The sequence below is a fragment of the Dermacentor variabilis genome, chromosome 2, assembly GCF_050947875.1.
Source record: "Dermacentor variabilis isolate Ectoservices chromosome 2, ASM5094787v1, whole genome shotgun sequence".
Lineage (NCBI taxonomy): Eukaryota > Metazoa > Arthropoda > Arachnida > Ixodida > Ixodidae > Dermacentor > Dermacentor variabilis.
The window spans coordinates 135254662-135273797 of NC_134569.1; positions in this window are offsets into that span (position 1 = coordinate 135254662).

Here is a 19136-nt window from a genome sequence, read left to right on the forward strand (position 1 = left end):
GGCGTGGTCTGTAAGCCTCATTGAAAGAGAAACCAACTGACAAGCAGCTGTCGTTTCTCTCGCATTGACGAGAAAATAATAGAATGTTCGGTATTACAAAAGAACACGACCTATTCAGGTTTAGAAGGACGCGTTCGTCCGCTTTAGGGCCAATGGAGACGTAGCATATGCTTTTTCTTTTCTTTTTTTAACGGTTGCCTCTCCATTGTATGTAACAAGCTATTGCACGAACCAAATGTGTCAGAGCAGGGATGCTCGTGTATCACATCAACGGTGGCTTCAGTAATGTTCTACCACAGAATTCAGATTGATGAAACAACACTGGGACCCGTCAGCCTCCCCTCCTGCCTTTCCCATTACAGCAGTGAAGCAAACGCATCCGAAAAAAAATATATACGAATAACTAATGACAGCAAAGTATAAGTGCATATTTCTCAGAATTCTTTTCTACCACTTTTGTTCGTGTGCACCGAAATTTAAATGCCATACTGTCTCTTTGCGTATCTCTCGCCGTCAGAATGTGGTCGCTGCGACTAGAAATTCAACCCGCGACCTCTGTCTAGCAGTGAAGTGCTGCAGCCTCCGAACTAGCCGAGCGGCTCTGCTGTGCAAACTAATCTATTTCTAGATGCAAGCGACATGAAATGTGTAAAAAAAAAATTCTTCTGGAAGAACAACTAAGCTGCCAAATTGTTAAAAGACGACCTCAGAACCTAAATGCGTAGAGCGTACACGAGGGCTATTAGCTTACATTCAATAATTTGGCGTACGAGGTTTAGTTCATGCAGAAACGACAGACCATATCCGAAAATGTACAAGGTTAAATCAATCTTATTGTTATTGTTTTTTTCATTACATCTTTAGCAGAGGATCGCTTAGGCGTGTGAACCAAGACGATTGTGATGACAATGTTTTGATGTCACCGAATTGTGAGGATTGTCACTAAATTTTGAGGATCGGCCTTTGCTCGAGACGACTTAGGCTCGCGTGAATCGGGAACTGAAGATGAAGCCTTACATTGCCACATGGATTTAGGGCCAGCGTTGCTAATAACAGACGCCATAAAGCAAGATAAGGCCATTTTATTCTGTTTAACGCCAGGTTGCAATAATTCTGTGATTCAAGCCTCAACACTTGCCTTTCACATAAGCTGCCCGATCCGTGAACTCAGCAACTCTCGTTACAACCACTAACGTTCTTGTTCATTTATGACAATGTGTTGAGCACGTCACTGCTAAGCTACTTCACAATGTTATTCCGACTGAGAGGAGGAGGACAAAAAATAGTCATTGACCATGATGTGGGTTGGCGGTAGTATCACCACCACTTTAGGTGGTGATACTACCGCCAACCCACATCATGGTCAATGACACACACAAAAAAAAAAACAAATTACGTTATGTCCGTGAATGAGAAGAATCGAAGTTTCTTTGTCATTAAAAAAATAAGATGCACCAACTGGTCTCGCAAATTGCGATGCAATGCTCTGTCAAAAATCTATTTCTTTTCTTTCTTTGGGTTTTAAGTGTTTTGAATTACACAATTTGCAAGGAAAGGAAATAGCAACGTGACCCCCACGCGCAAGTTACGTGTGTCAAAGCTTTCCGGTTATTATTTTGTCGCGGGCAAAGTGCAAAAGGGCAGCTCGGAGTAAACGTTTTTACCAGCACCCGGCCTAGAACAGACGAGTACGTTTAAGTCTAGAAGGCTGATATGTGATGACATGTGGCAATATGTAACTCGAGCGCTAGCGTAAGCTTCGTAATCCTTATGGAGTTTAAGAACATCCAAATATTTAAAAATACTTATGAATATCGTAAACTCTATAGTTATGAATGATTGTGTTGATTTCTAAACATAGATTTTAGCTTCTCGGCAGGCACTTTAAATATTCGCTTACATCTTCATAGAGTGCTGCATGACATTCTGAAAAATTTTTTTTAAAATAAAGTAGTTTTTTTACACCATTGCAACCAGCAAAAATTAAAAAAGAAGAAGCTGCACAAAGCCTCCAAAATGAAGCGTAATTCAGTCCACATTTGCGACACTTTCCTAACGAACCGTAAGCAAAATATGGAAGCATTTGACAAACAAGAGTCACTTAGGTCACAGAGATGTCAAAGGCGGGAAGTCCCGTTATTTTAGCAGCTGACGATTAAAGTGGCAAGGGTGTCTGCTACATAGTTTCGAAGCTGAAAAATAATTAAGTAGCGGGTAATGACGGTGTACGCTGGGGCAAGCGCGGTCAAGTGATCGGCGTGGTACTCACCCATGGTCAGCGGGATGGCGGGGTGAGGCCGACCGAGATGCAAGAAGCAGATATCAGGCGGCATCCCGCGACGGCGCCGTCCGGCCAACCGCGGCGCGGTTGCCATGGCGACTGCGTCGCCGGTCGCGGCTCTCCATTGGTCAGAAGTCAGGCTCACCTCTTCGCCGATAGGAGGAGCACTCGGGACTCTTCCCCCGTTCTCATTAATATTACGCGCTGCGCGCTCGCGCTGGTCGCGCGCGCAGGCTGTGACGGGGATCGCGGAGGGAGTGGGTTTCGATTTCAAAGGCGAAAGAGCGAGCGGCGACCGAGAGCAGGGATTGCGAACGTGGAGAACACGTGTCGTCATTTGCGTAGGGGAGGGCTAAAGCGTGAGGAAGCGTTAAAATAAAAATAAAAGGAAGTGCGGGACGTTAAACAGCCTGCGCACAATAACTGAAAGCGCGACCTGCTCACGCGAGGCCCTAGGCACAGAAATCTGAAGATCTAACGCCAAAAGAGCAATGTAATTCGCTTCTAATAGGCACCTGTTTAGTTTAGAAAATGCTGTTTGCTCTCTTCGAAAGCAAAGTCAAGCATTCAGGCCAGTAACCGCTAAATTTGACGTTCATCCACTGACATATTTTCATTATCCATAATAAATTATCTTATCTCCCCATCTTAGAAATGGTCTTTCCAATTACGTTGCCCGTCCTATTCCTTCTCCAACAAATGTTTACAAACACCCTCAAGTCCGTGTTTACAAGTCCGTGTTTACAAGTCCGTGTAGACGCCAATTCAAGGTGTGGTATATCACACTTTCAAAGCATGCAAGCAAGCAAGCAAGCAAGAAAGAAAGAAAGAAAGAAAGAAAGAAAGAAAGAAAGAAAGAAAGAAAGAAAGAAAGAAAGAAAGAAAGAAAGAAAGAAAGAAAGAAAGCATTTATGCTTACGAAGTTGCTCTGGCCTTGCTGACTCACTACGTCCAGCGTCCTTTATTAGTTATGCATTGTTATTCCGCGATCTCCGACATATATTTATTTATTTATTTATTTCAATCGTCTTACATTTTCTTGTTCTTCTTGGAACTATACGTTCATCTGTTTGCGTAATGTTCGGGCCCATCCTTCGGTACAAAAAAAGCTTCTCCGCACAATAATCATTGCTGTGGCGAAGCACGCTTTACAGAAGGAAACCAGCCATATGTCATCAATAAGTAAGCGTAATGCGCGTCGCAATTATACGAACACTTCAGGCGCATTCGTGCTGTCGGCGCCGCCGCCGCCGTTGTACTGTCTCGGTGGACAGCACACGCTCAGCACGACAGTGGAGAGCCAGAAGGTCTTCACAGACGCGAAGTGCGCTTCGCTGCAAAAACGAGAGCAGCGTTTTGCATTCCGCTGCTGGCATGAGCGTTGAGAGCACAAAATCTGGCGTTCCTGTTTTGCGGCTACGTGCATGCCACACCATAACACATACAGTGGTCTGAGCGTACAGTGGTTTCTCTCGTGCACCATCCATGCGCGTCGTCTACAACGCCGCTGGCGGCGCTGGTCACCACGACATCGTTGCGAGACACCTGGTAGCTGCCAGGGTGCTGTTCCTTCTGCGCAGCAACGGTTTCCTCGGTTCCAGCGTCGCGCCAACATGTCGCCCCCAGTATCGTTGCAACGCCGGCCACTAGAGCGCACCGCTAAACATTGCTATCGCACTCGATGACAGAGCTGTCTTCTTTTTTCTTGCTTTCTTTTTCTTACCTGTAACGTATTCGGTAATGTCAAGACAGCCGCTTTTTCAGAAACAATGACTGCGGCTCCTGATCTTAAATGGAAAATTAGACGCTGTTCTTGATTTTGGCGTCGATGAAGTTAGTCTGAGGATAAGGGAGTTTCTATGGGAGTATCAACCATTAACTAAAAGGCCGAGTGGGTACTGTAGGGTCCGGTATTTGCGTGCAGTCATCGAAGTGACAGTCCCACGTTTTGTAAAACACTATTTCCGTGCGCGGTACGGCAAATGACGCGTACATATCAGGAAGTTGTTTACTTCGAGAAGGATTTGGGCACAGGGCAAGGCAGATCAGTCGCATGCTGTCCCGATTTGTTGTCGGACAGGTGACCGTGATCATCACTGAATTAGTTTTAACAGAGCAGGAGTGACTGGTTGAACTTATGTTGCTATGGAAAGTTAAAGAAAAGAAAGAGAGTGATCTAACACGACCTATAGTGCTCAAGACCACCAATTTAGATATTCTGAGTCACCTTCCACTGGCTTCAAAGAGTCTTCTTTGTCTTCTTCTTCTTTGCAGTGTCTGTCGTTGAATCCCCCGTGCTGATTGCCATGGAACATGTCCCCAGTGAAGAAATTGAGATAACAAGAATGATGATGACAACGCCACCGACGGCGAAACTGGTCTTGGCGACTGGCGATGATGATGGGAGCCTTGTAAAGGGGCACTCGAGTGCCTAGGGGTAGCGCTGGTCTAGTGGAGGTAGACCTGGGGCAAGGAGAGACGCCGCGGAATAGCCGTGGAATTTAGACAACGTGGGTTTCTTTAAAATATACGTAACGTGGGTTTCTTTAAAATATACGTACGTTATTAGGCCGCATCACGTGCAGGAATCGAACTCTGTACCTCTCTCCTAGCTAGCAGAACGGCGTAGTCGCAGATCGCCACCGCGACAAGAACCAACGTTGGGCAAGACTGAGCGAACGCGAAGGAGTATAAGTGCGCAGACAAGACGGAATACGGAATGCAGGTGACGCTCGGGGGCACACTTCCGTCGCGCGGCGACAGCGGAGAAGCGATGGGCGACTAGCTGAAAGCACTCGTGGTGCGACAGCATCAGGTGCAGATAGTCACTGCGTGCCTCAGGAACGGACGAAGGAGAAGACTGAACTACGCAAAAAAAAAAAAATAATAAAGAAGAGAGAAAGCCATTTTGTCGACACCCCGCTCGGACAGTATCGACACTGTACGCCCGCCCGCGCCTTCATTCATTATTCCTATCCCGCCGAAGGATAGCGCGCGCTTTTCTGGCGGCGAGCGGCTTTGTCCCACGAGTGCGAGTGAGTGCGGCGGGCCGTTCGCAACGCGACACCCAAATGGCTGCGCAGACACATCAGGCATCAAGTGTCCCACTCTCCCTCCGCTCGAACTGCCACCGCTGCAGCCAGAAACTGCTCCTTTCATCGAAGGTTGCCTCCATCCATCGCACTCGCCGGCAGTGCCAAGAAGCGAAGCGAGGAAGGCTTTATTTTCCTTGCCCCGCAACCTCGCTTCCGAGTCTCGCTTTCCTCGGTGTTTGCAGTCCCCTTGCCGTGCTCTCACGTTTTTTTCTGTGCGTCCTCTCGTCTGATCGCTTCTTCTTCTTCTTTTCCCTCTTATGGTTTTTTTATTTAACAGCTTCCGGCCATCTCCTCAGATTCGTCTTTGTTCTCGCTGCTCAGTGCTGCCCATCGCATTTTTGTCAAATTATTTAGAGCGCCCTTTCCAGAGTTTTAATTTCTTCTAACGGGCCGTCCTTTCTGCCTCTTTCTTCTTTAATGGCCCAACAGCATCAGCAGCATAGCGGCAGTCCAACCTTTAACTCAAGCTTTATCCGCAGCTGCGCTGCTTGTCAGCTTGTCGTCTGAGCGCGCAAAGTCTCTCTCTCTCTCTCTCTCTCTCTCTCTCTCTCTTGAATTTCGCCCCCTTTCGTCTTTTTCTCCACCGACGCTGTCAAATAGAAAGATCACCGCTGGCTCTTAACGGGCCGTTTGAATAATTTCCGAGCGTGGTGATGCGATTGCTCGCTCTATATGGGAGCCCGAGAGACTCGTCACGTTGTCTTTTCTGTGCGACCCTATGGATTTGAAGAGACGCGCTTGATCAGCCTGACCTCGCCTGTATTTGGCGTTAGCTCCATCTGAAGAGTAAGCCAGGTGGGCGAGTCTTGCAGTTAGCCCTTTTATTTGAACAAGCTTTTTTTTTTTTTGTTTATTCCGTCACTATCATTCTACGAGTAAGAAGACATCGTAAAAAAAAAAAAAGTAACCAAGCTTGAAGGTGTTTTGAGGTTATGGTTTCTCTGGTTAGGGAAAACGCGAAAATAGATACAAAGGAGTGGATTCTGTAGTTCTGCACCAGTTGGTAAAGTTGGTAAGCTAAACATGTTATTTGTAGGGTATTTGATATTCACAGTTCATATTAGGATAGATATTGGCTTCTACACACTTGATTGACTGATCTATTTGACTGATTGCATAGCTTGTCTGACTGATTGAGTGGTTGATACTTAAGATAGAGGACATAACAGGCATATCATGTTATTATTGTAACAGGACTTATATACCAGGTACACAACACGTACCTGCCAAAGAACCACACCGTGGGACGACGTACAGCTGCGGGACGCCAAACCGGTGATATGCCGCCATCGCGGGGACAACCGCCCTGCCGACAGGTTGGCTTTCGCCAAAAGAGCGGGCGAGACAGAAGATGCTGTGTTGCACGGACGCCGCATGATACCCTGTGTCCCGACATGACGCAGTGTATATGGCCTTCTCGAGTGGCAACATGCGCGAGGTTGCGGTATTTCGCCACCTTGAGGATGCGTCAATTATAGAACTGCAGTGCTCCACGCCATCTTGTTCGCCTGACGGAGAATGAAAGAGCCGAACAGTGACGGCATATTGTAACGGTAAGACTATGCAACAACTTTTGCCGACTCGCGGAAGGTCTTGAAGTCGAGTTCCGGACTTGCGTGCCAGTAGATTGAAGAACGAGATCAAGCAATTCGGATGAGATTTCGGCCCTCGTACGGGATGCAGGTGCGCGTTACCTGTGTTCGGCACACGCGGGCAGTGTCGACAACGATGATAGTTCAAGGATCGGCAAACGGGCTCGCAGACACTGCTGCTCGTATGCTCAGCCGGATGACTTCCCCATCGCGCGAGAACGCACGCGCTTTGAATACAGAACACCGGATACAGGTCAAGGTACATACTTCTCTAAGGCATTGCACGCCTCAGAGGCGCAGCGCCTTAGAGCTAAGACCACTACGTCTGCTGCTGAGGAGAGATGCAGACCAAAGCAGAATATAGGTTATTAGGATCGTTATGCAAGTGTACCACATAGCACCCAATCTCTTCCGAAATGGCTCTCTCGTAGCCCTGACAATCTGGTCCGCAAAGCTAGGACGACGGCAGCGTTCTGGAAGGAGGTCCACCCAGGACATAAGAGCTAGGCGGCGCTGAGAACGCTCCACCTTAACGGGACCGAAGTGCCCTCCTTCGCCACCCTTCCCTGTCTAACGTAGTCCAGAAAGCGCATCCCAGTCTCCAACCAGAGAGAGACAGAGAGAGATAAAAGCAAAGGAAATACAGGGAGGTTAACCAGAGCACTTTTCCGAGTGGTTACCCTGTACCAGGAAATGGGGAAAAGGGTATGAAATAATCAAAGAGGAGAAAAAAAAGGAAGACGCTGCCACCTGCTGTGGGGAATGTATCGGCCTCGAAGCCACGAGAAGGAAGCTCAGAACACACACTGGCAGACACTCTCTGGATGGCTGGATACCTGCCATCTTGGCTCAGTGTTCGCGGGTCCGCAACCCGGCCGCGGTGGCGGCAGGCGAATAGGTACGAAAAGCAGAAAAACGCTAGTGCATTGTGCTTTTGGTGTCAGGTTAAGGAACCCAAGGTGGTCAAAAATAATCCGGAGCCATCCATGACGGCGTCCCTTATAACCCGATGTGCAGTTTCTGGACGGTAAAGTCCATAACTCATTTTGTTGTTGTCTGGATGACTAGATAAAGTCCGCAGCCTAGGCTGTCGGCCGGCCCACGTTGCGATCATTGTTGAACTTGGCCGGAGGCAGCCAATTAATACAAAGCACTGCTACCAGTTTTACTTACCCATCTTTATTCCTCTTCGCATCGGCATCCTCACCAGAAACATTAAAGCCCGAAACGTTAAAGCCTGACGTTAAATCCCGAAAAATGCCATTTTGGTTTCAGTGAACTGTGCTTCCTCGGCCACGTCGTCAGTCACGAGGGTGTACGACCTGACCCAGCCAAAATGGACGCTGTGGGCCAGTTCCCCACACCTTCCTACAAGAAAGCAATGAGGCGCTTCTTGGGGCTGTGCGCCTATTACCGACGCTTTATTGCGAACTCTTCATGTATTGCTGCGCCGTTAACACGTCTGACACACGGCGATGTTCCCTTTATGTGGCGGAAAAATGAGCAAGTAGCATTTAACGAACTACGCCAATGCCTGCAAACGCCTCCTGTTCTTGCGCACTTCGACCAGATTGCTCCCATAGCACTTCACACGGATGCGAGCGATGCAGTGGCAAGACGGCTCCGAAAAAGTAATCGCCCACGCTAGCCGAACTCTCTCTCGTATGAAGGAAAACTACTCGACTACCGAGAAGGAACGCCTTGCCGTGGTGTGGGCGGTTATCAAATTTCGCCCGTATTTGTACGGCTGTTCATTCAAGGTTGTCAGCGATCATGATTCTCTTTGTTAGCTGACTAACCTGAAAGATCCATCTGGCCGTCTCAGGCTTCAGGAGTTCGACATGACCATAATTTACAGATCAGGAAAGAGGCACACCGACGCCGACTGCCTCTCGCGGTCACTCGTCGAGTTACCGATGACGTGGACGCTGCATTTTTGGGCGTCGTCGACGCCGTCATCATTTCACAGGAGCATCGCCACGACTTAGAATTGCTCCCACTAATTAATTTCTTGAAAGGCTGAAGTAAAGACGTTCCGTGACTCTACGCCTGGGGACTGCCGTCGTTTTGTCTCCGGAACGAAGTTCTATATAAGAAGAACTTTTCTGCCAGTGGCAGCATGTACCTACTTGTCGTACCGGCATCACTTTGAAAAGAGAATACTAAAAGCATGCCACGATGAAAGCACCGCAGGTCATCTAGGCTGCACGAGAACATCGTCCCGATTCCGATACAAGTACTTCTAGCCAATGCTACCCGCTGCTGTAAAGCATCACGTACAAACAGGAGCGGTCTGCCAAATACGCAAAGCAGCTCCCTGTAAGCCTGCAGGTCGTCTCTTTCATCCGGTCGAGGTACTAGGCCAGTCATTCGCCCAAGTTCAAATGAATTTCCTGGGCCCATTTCCAACTTCGGCAGCTGGAAATAGATGTATCATTGCTGTCACCGATTACCTGACGCGTTACGCGGAGACGAAAGCTACACAGTGGGGTACAGCAGCCGAAGCAGCTCATTTTTTTCATCAAACACATCGTCCTTAGGCACGGCGCCCCAAAAGTCGTCATCACAGACAGGAGAGCTGCCTTCACTGCCAAACTCCTTGACTCGATTCTCAGACTCAGTGGTATAAGCCACCGGAAATCAACCGCATATCATCCCCGGACGAACGGACTAACCGTGCGTCTTAATAAGACCCTCGCAGACATGCTTTGCGTGTATGTCGACATAGAACTTAAGAACTGGGACCAGATTTTGCCTTACGTTACTTTCGCCTACAACACCGCTCGACAAGAAACTATATACTGGAATGAGACCGTTCAGGTTGGTCCGCGGTCGCGAAGCCACGACGACGCTGGATGCCATGCTGCCGCACGAGTTTGACGACATACTTACCGACGTTGACGAATTTACCCATCGCGCCGAAGAAGCCAGACAGCTTGCCTGCGTACGTATCTGTACTCAGCAAGACCAAGATGCGAAACAATACGATCTTCGGCACAGGTCCGTTTTCTCCCGGCGACAAAGTATGGGACTGGATACCCAGACGGCCGTCGCGGACTTTCCGAAAAGCTCCTATATACGACGGTACTTTGGGCCGTACAGAGTGATCCACCGCCTGAGCGACGTGAATTACGAGGCAGTTCCTGACGGTGACAATATAGTTCCAGTCGCCGCAAGCGCTTACCTGAAGTGGTGCATGTGGCACGGATGAAGCCGTACCTGTCGAACTAACTTTTGATTTTGTTTTTCTTTTGTTTTTTGCATGTTTAACTCTGTGCCGTTATACACCGCTCTCATGCGCTTAAATTGCGCATCGGGACGATGCTTCCTTCGGAGGGACGCAAATGCCGCGCCAGTACTACGTTGAAGAAGAGGACAACGCGAGTGTGCGTGCGCGTACTTGTCAAGGTAGTGGGAGGGGGGGGGGGTGGAGTCGCTAAGAATGCTAATCGCATTAATACACTCAAACGCCACAGCACCACCACAGACAACAGCGTTTGCACCTTCGGACGCCACAAAGAAAGCTTCGATAAACGCGGCTTCCAAACCACAGCCAGCTCTGTCCCGCTAACACTTTATTGAGTTCGGGTTCAGCATATCTGACTTCGAATTAAATTCCGTGCGATTGAATTGGCGTCTTTTTTTCAGGTGTAAAACATAATTTTTTTTTATTGTAAGCTAGAAGAGCGCGTGTTTTCATTTTTATCAGTCAAACATTTATTTTTATTTCTCGCGAGCGAGAGCGACGTTTCAGGGGCTGTATACACAGCAGGCAGCAGCAGCACGACAGAGTGGGCGACGTAGGCTAAGAACACTAATCGCATTATAAATCTTCATTGTTCAGCGGTTCCTTGCCTTTGAACTCATTTTCTTCGAGTTCGCGACAGCAGCAGTCTCACAGCGTGCGCATCATCATGTTGTTGTTGGCCTCGAAATGTGACTCACACCACGAAAGAGATTGGCGCCACAAAGAAAGGAAATGAAGCGCATGCGCGGTCTACACTGCTTCACTTGTATAAAATCGGTTTTAGTAGCACAATACACTTAGTTGAAAGTTTGCGCTTGGTGTGTCGTGCTCTCTTACGTCCGTGTCGTTTTTTGTTGCGCAATATCATTCGAGTAATGGATCACCAACTTGCCCGGAATGCTGCTCTCATTGAATGGACAAACCCCTTCCGACAGCTTGGAGCAAAACCGACTGTTCGGGTGGTCCATGCCCTTTGGTGCTACCCTCTCTGGGCTTTAGCCACAGAAGCGTTTACGATGACATTTAAAATTTCTTGAGACAGACAAGAACGGCATGCTAAAATTTTCCATTCAATGTAAAGTTTTCTAAGAGAACTCTAGCGAACTTTTCTACTTCTTTTTATTTTCCTTTCAACTAATTTTTCATATTTACTTTTCCCTAATCTACCCTTGTTCGAGTGTACCCCACCCGATTCACGACCGGTCTCCCATAGTGGGATAAGCAATTATACTATGGGACATGCAAGCAAGCAAGTTGTTGGAGCGGTCCGCCACCGCGTTCGACGTTTGGTCGGCAGTCCGCATAGCAAAGGGCAACCGAAAATCGAACTGATCACGCAACTCTTTGTTCCAGATGTTGCTGCGCTGTAGAGTCGTTAGAGTCACCGGGAAAAAAGAAAAGGGAAACCTAGGCACATAGTGCGATGTTCAGCGTGACGCGTGGGAGCGAGGCCACGACTCTCGTACACGAACTCTACGCCTGGCTTGGTATATAGTAAATTAGGCTCCGGCTGGGCGCCCGCTGTTCCGACTCTAAAAGCTCCTTTCATTCCGTTTCTTGTCTGTCGTCTTTCTTTTCGAAATGGTAAACTCCACGCTGCGATGGCGAAGAAAAAAAAAAAGAAAGAAAGAAAGGAAACCGAGACGACGAATTAGACGCGCCCTAATGACTTTTCTGAGTATGTATAATTCACCGATCCTTCCAATTCCCCTGGCTGGCTAACGGTAAACTCCGTGCAACTGTGTAGCTTCATAAGTGTGCGAGTACTTGCAGTCGAAAGTGGACGGAACGAACGAGAGCTACCCTCGAAAGCCGTCTCGATTTAAATAATTGATATAAGTCGCAGGACGGCGGCTATTCGGAGCCGTTACCCGCAACCTCTGCGCACGAAGTGTGTCGTGCATGAGCTTTACTTTTTGCTAGGTGGGAGAGTAAAAAATAGGGAGGGTGATAGTTTGAATGTGCACAGAAAGATTTTGATTAGCCGGAAAAATATAGCATAAACATAGTTCTCAGGAGAGCGCCCGATTAACACGGAGGAGCAGGCTACGACAAGGCAGAAGAAACGTGGAAAATGCAATAAATCTCCACTCTGCCAGCGGCACAGCGCTTAAAATAAAATAAAAAAGCGCCAGTTTCGCCGAAAAGTCGAAGCATTGATAGCGATAGCACGGTTGCGCTGAACTTCTCGGACGGTATTCTAACCATGTGCGATGCGTTGGCGCGACGCAGCACGAAAGGCAACTGCTGCTGCGCAGAAGGAACAGCGCCCTGGCAAATATACCAGGCGTCTCACAATGCTCACGCGATGAGAAGCGCTACCGGAGCCAAACGTCGATGGTGCACGAGATGATACCGACGGGAAAACCGTGGGTTTCAGCACCCAGTTAGAACTATTCGACAACGTTAGCGTGACCTTTACTACCCGTTCCGCTCCCACCGCGCATACATACGGCAACTCAGCGGAAACGCTAGTGTGCTTATACATGCGTGTGCACGAAGTTCGTGCCAGTGGCGAAAGGCAAGGGGCTGTTACAGTGACGTCTTTCCTAGCTCCGCCACCAAGCTATACGTAAGCAAGCCGATACCGTACGTGCGTCCACTTCACTTCGTTCGTTTTCACAGCCAAACGCACTCCGCGTCTCCTGTGATCCTCTATTCCCTCCGCGGACGAGATGCGCATGCGCATTGAGCGTCTGTGTAACTGCTAACGCAATAAAACAATATTGACACTCCCTTCTTCGAAATAAATTCACGTCATAACGATTGCAATTTACTTATGAGTAAATGACACTTGTATCCCTTGTTGCAATCACTCACAGCAGGCTTGACTGGTTATTTTCGTAAGCCTTGGGATTCACCCGGATAAATGAGCCACATTCCCCATATAGGAAGAGTAGGTACACCCACACCTACTTTGCGTGACGTCTTACGCAGAATATTCCCGATCAAGGTTCAGCTTATTTTTCAGCTTCACATTTGAGCCGACGCGTATAGTACCACGGAGAAATTGTACAAGAGAAAACCTAGTACGCTGCCAACAACATGCTGATCGATAAAGGAGGCGACCTTGAAACCGCAACCGTGCCCGTGGGCATACAGCGTCATTCCCACAATTTCATTTTCTGTATTTTTTTTTTTGGAGCTTAGTTCTTTATAATGGGACCTACACAGGGAGCGTCCCTGCACCAATTGCAAGGTGGGCCATGCGAGCACATCCCGTTTACCCTGTGCGGCAGGGCGCTTAGCCTATCGGTAGCCCCCCATCCCCCCACCCGACCCCGTGTCCACCCCAATGCACCCTTTTTCCTCGCTCCTCCAAAACAAACAAACGAGGCAGAAAGGACAGTTCCGACAACCGCCGTTCACGTACGTGCGCGCGAAAAACCTGCGGTTATGCGCGAGCAAATAACCACGCACGCCGGGTATTTGAAAAGGAAGGGGTTGCACGACGATAGGGTTACGCGCTCACTTCCGGGCTGCGGCCCATTGGCTTTGGATTAGGGACACGACGACACCAGCCGGAATGTTTGAGCTTCATTTCCCTCGCTCTTGTTGGGTAGTTTTGCGTGGAATAGCGTAACGTGAGCGGCCCGTTTTTGTGTATACTGATGAAAGGGTGCGCTTTCGCCGTGGAAGCCTGAAAGACTAGAGGTGAAGGCGACGGATATACGGGCAGGCAGATCGCACGCTTCTTTTGTTCCGACGCGTCTAACCTCGCTCGCTTTTTATCTTCCTCCGTATTGGCGGGACCCCGCGATTTTCCTGTCAATTCGTAGACTTCGGTAGTGCGGCTCGAAACACCGGTTAAAACCCTGTTGTTAGGACGGTGAGCATAGACAGTTTCGGGTAAAGATGCTCCGTAGGCACTGCGTTTCCCCCGCATCGCACACAATTGCCACAAAGTGTATGCAGGTTTAACGCGCCGAATGCGGGACCCTGACCTACGACTGAGATCAGCGACGTTTCACAGCTCGGTGCGAGTTTGGCAGCTGGACCGACAGGATCGGCGGCAGGGTTCTTCTGTTAGAAACGGGAAGGGGGTGCAGAGCATGATTCTCTATTTGTGTTAGAAGCGCAGGAGTTTACTTCATCACCTGGTACTTCATACAGTAGAATGAGGAAGTGCACGTTGAAGATGCTGCTCGCTGAACGGCACAGTAAAGCAGCACACCACACAACCAAGCGAGCTGAAGCGAACGTCACGATGTTCCTCTCACGTGACCATCCTCTGCGTCATGACGTACTTCTCCTGGGAAACGAAATCTAGACTCGCTTGCCAGTATGTCACAGCAACAATGCCAATGCGACTGGAACCGTTCAAAAACACAAAAGAAAGGAAAAAAATAAAAGGAAGATGTTTCATGTCAGTTTTCACGGTTTTAGAAAAAAAATACTAGATCACACAATAAGTTTATATATTTAGGAAATGTGGGGATTGTGAGGGTTGATATGCGCGATATATTTTGAAGTGTGTGTGTGTCCGCTAGGTACTAAATAAAACTTACTATACCCTCGTTTTCGGCCCGTTTGCTTACAAAATTTCCCCGCTTCCCCGGGGGACCAAAAAAAACTGCGAACATTTCTGAATTAAAGGAAATGAGGCTCACTCTACAGGTAACGTGAACCGAAAGTTTAACATGTGCAGACTAATTATGTGCTTTGAAAATAATTATTGAATATTTGTCTTCCCCCAATTTTTATGCGTTGTAGGCGGCATGTAGATGCGTTTTACCAATCTCCACGGTGAACTATGTGAGGCACGTTGTTTGTTTTGTTGAAGTAGAAAGCATGTTGTGACTGACTAACGATAAATTTTTTTCTCTGTGTAGGACAATTCCAGCGCTTGCAGAAATTTACTTATCCAAGAGTTCCAGAGCGTCGTATACTGCCCTTATCCGTAATGTTTTCGCAGCTTCCCATACAGTGATAAAAATGGGAATGTTAAGTGCAACATGCGGCGAAACATTTACGTTCCTGTCCTAAATAGAAGCGTTGCAAATAATTACTGAACCTTTTTTTTTTCGTATTTCATGTTCGTACATACCTTGTCAAAGCGGTTTCCTCGGTTACCTGAGAATATTTGGCGAAAATAACGGCCATGTTATGGGTAACGTGTAGGCAAAGTTTTGAAGTGCTTAGTTTAAAGCGTGCAATTGGAGGACGCTATTGTCAACCTGTGTGCGAAGTTAAATGCATGTGGATCATCTACAGCCTTCGCAAAGGAATCCTTTAGCAAGGGCTCAGATACATAGTATGACCATTTTGCACTATCTGTTCCAGTGTGCCGAGGGAACACCGGGCAGCAGAAATTTTATATTTAATTGAAATCCGAAGCATCGAAAGTGCAACGTATCGAGAAATTTGAAGGTTAATTAAGAGCGTTACGAATAATTATTAAACCCTCATATTTTCGGTAATTTCATGCTTCTTACGCGGTTCACCTTGCGTGCTCGGTGAACTAAATGAGGCACCTTACTTATGTTTGGTGAAAGGAATGGTCAGTGTTACGTTTCGCCTACGACGCGCGGTTTAGCCGGCGCGGCTGCAACAAAGCGGCAGACATTTTGGCCCGTTCGGCGTCGCCGCTACGCCTCCCCGCCAAGCGCGTCCAGGCATGTTCCGATGCCACGTGTCTTCATGTGCGTGTGTGTGTATGTGCATATTGGTGCCCACGCTTGTCGAAGCGCGGCAGCCGGGGAGAGGAGCTCCCAACAACTGTGAAGCGAGGGGGTCTGACAGGCGGCGACACGACAGTATGAGCCACCTTCTCCTCCCCATTGTGCCCGACCGGCGGCGACACGACAGTGTGAGCCACCTTCTCCTCCCCATTGTGCCCGACCGGCGGCGACACGACAGTGTGAGCCACCTTCTCCTCCCCATTGTGCCCGACCGGCGGCGACACGACAGTGTGAGCCACCTTCTCCTCCCCATTGTGCCCGACCGGCGGCGACACGACAGTGTGAGCCACCTTCTCCTCCCCATTGTGCCCGACCGGCGGCGACACGACAGTGTGAGCCACCTTCTCCTCCCCATTGTGCCCGACCGGCGGCGACACGACAGTATGCGTCACCTTATCCCATTGTGCCCGAGCAGGCACAGTCACGTGCTCGTCTATAGAGGGGTTCCTTCTTGCCCTCAACTGCGAGAGTATAAAAGTAGCTGCCCCCGGACGCCAAAGGAGGGCTCCGATTTCTTCTGTTGAGTAAAGTGCACTCCCGTCTCTCTACTTCGGTCAACCTGACCGCCAACTCTTTGCGATGCTAAAATAAACAAGTTGTTTTGTTGTTACCAGTCGACTCATGCTTTGCCGGGACCTTCGGATGCTTCCAGTTGTACCCCAGGCCGCCAGGCCAACGCTACCCTTGGGGCTTGCGACCCAGGTGCAACAACGGGCGTCAGCGCCGAGTTCCCAACAACTCGCGCCAGCGGTGCGATTACAACATCAGGTAATGTTTGATGTGTAGGCAAAGTTGAAAGCGGGTGGGTTAATTAGAGCCCTTGCGATAAATTACGCATGCAAGCGCTCCAGAGCAAATTATGAGTGTGTTTTACGAGTGGTGTAGAATTTAGTGACCTTCGACCTGACAGAGCTACAAATGCCACTGAGCTGAAGTTTATCAGAAATTCGGGGAACGCTATGGCTTATCCGCGTACGAAGTTAGATGCGTGTGCATAAAATCGTCCAGAAAAAAAAAAGAATGATTAAGCAGGTGTTTGCAAGTGTCATACCGCCGTTATCATGCAGTTCTGCTTTGCAATGTCCCGAGATAACTCTATGTTACGCCTACTTTAATTACATATATATTTCGCTTTATTCCAGTCAAGCTCGTGCTGTCACCACGAAGATCGAACTGTGCAGCTGATTATGTATACAGATGAGGAAGGTATACAATGGGTGATGATATGTAGAGATGAAGATGATACGAAGATTGAAGTCGGGAAAGTGTTGCACTCACAATATATCTAATTTGGCAGCCTTGATGTCATTGGGTAGCACGCGAGGGTTTGTTGGCCAGGTGCCTGCTCCGCCAAGTTCACGCGTTAAATGACGCCATCGGGCAAAAAAAAAAAAAAAAAAAAAAAACTTCCACATCCGCCCACCATGGCTTTGAGTAGCGCTAGACAACACTTCCAGGGGTAGACCTAGTAAACGTAAATACCTAAGTTAGTGGACGGATTGATAGCGGTCGTCGTAGCACAATTGGCAGTGCAATTACGCACGCGTAATGCGGAGGTTGTGGGCTCGGCTCCCATAGGCGGCACTTTATATTTTCGTCCACTTTCATTTCCCTTTTCTTTGTTACTTTCTACATTCCAATTTCAACCACAATTGCCTTCCTCGATGCTTTTCTTGGCTTCACCGTCTGTTGGCTTTCTATGGCCATGATTATAAATAAATAAAATATATATATATATATATATATATATATATATATATAGTTAGGGTGCAGTTTATGGGTAATATGCAGGCGAAGTTCGAAGTATGTGGATTAATTACGGCCTTAGCAGTAAACTATGTATGCAAGCGATACGGTGCGTTGCAAGTGTGTTTTACGAACACGGAATTTGTGCCACTGCCCGGGCATAACTATAAACGCTACAGAGATCAAATTTAGTATAAGAGTGGTGGCTGTGGTGGGGCATTATGGTCAATGTTATAGTTATGGTTATGTTATGCAAGCAAGATTTCAAACGATGGAAAGATATAAAGCAAGATGATGCAAGACACTAAGAGGCATTCCACCTAGTGGCAGACATGAAATACGGGTATCTGACGATGATGAATAAATACAATTCATCACATTCTGCTTGAACCACCTTTTTCGAATTATTTTTAAGTGACTGTGCAGAAAAAAATGGTTACCTCAAACTGTCGCTTCGCGTGAATCATATGCTTAAAATAGTGGTGTGTGTTCCAGCTAGAGCACAAGTCTCAAACTCAAGCCAGGGGCACGAGACAGGAAAAACTGGGAGGAGGGAACAAAAGATAGACCATTGATGCCAACTGTGATCAACAATAAGAAAGCTTATGTAAAAAGGAAAGGGGGAAAAATATGAAAGCACTCCTGACAAGTCACCATGTCGAGCTCACAATTCCGCAGAAAACCTGCAAGGTATTTCTACGAGCAAGCACGTTTTGATCATAGACAAAGAATATTCCAGAAACTAAAAATTTAATTCTGGGGCTTTCGGTGTCAAAACCATGGTACGATTATGAGGCACCCTGCAGTGGTGGACTTCGAATTAATTTGGTCCAATTTTGGGTTTTTTTGACATGGACGTGTACCAACAAGCACACGAGCGTTGTTGCATTTCGCCCCCGTCGAATTGCAGCTGCAGCAGCCAGGATCAAACCCAAGTCTCCTCGAGCTCAGCCAGCAATGGCATAGCCACTGGGTTACCGCGGTGGGCGTATTCCAGAAGTTGGCCAGTGGTCTATACACCCTTAATGCAGTCACGGGCTGGTCTCACTTGCGAGTAAATTGCACACACAGAGCCAATATTCAATTATCTTTGCCACATTGCACTACTTACAGTTCAGGCTGCCAACACGGCCTAATGCCCCAATATACACTCGTATACAGGGACATTAAAATGGCCAAGATGAAACTATTGAAGGACTCCTATGAAAGCTTAAAGGGGCCAGTATTGACACAAGGGGCAAATCTGTCTCCCCGTTGCAAAGGGAGTGCACCACGTGACGACGATAATACACTCTCGTTAGCATGGCTTGATGGATGTGCGCGTGTGCGGGGACGTTCGTTCAAGAGCGCTTTCCCAAACAGCTACAAATCCTCCGTCCCCTTCCACCTACCCTCTGCTATGTAACGACAAGTGCCTAGCCTTCGCACTTTCATCTGCTCAGTGGCGGCGCGAGACCACAGAACACCTACAACCAACTTGCTGGATCTTATACG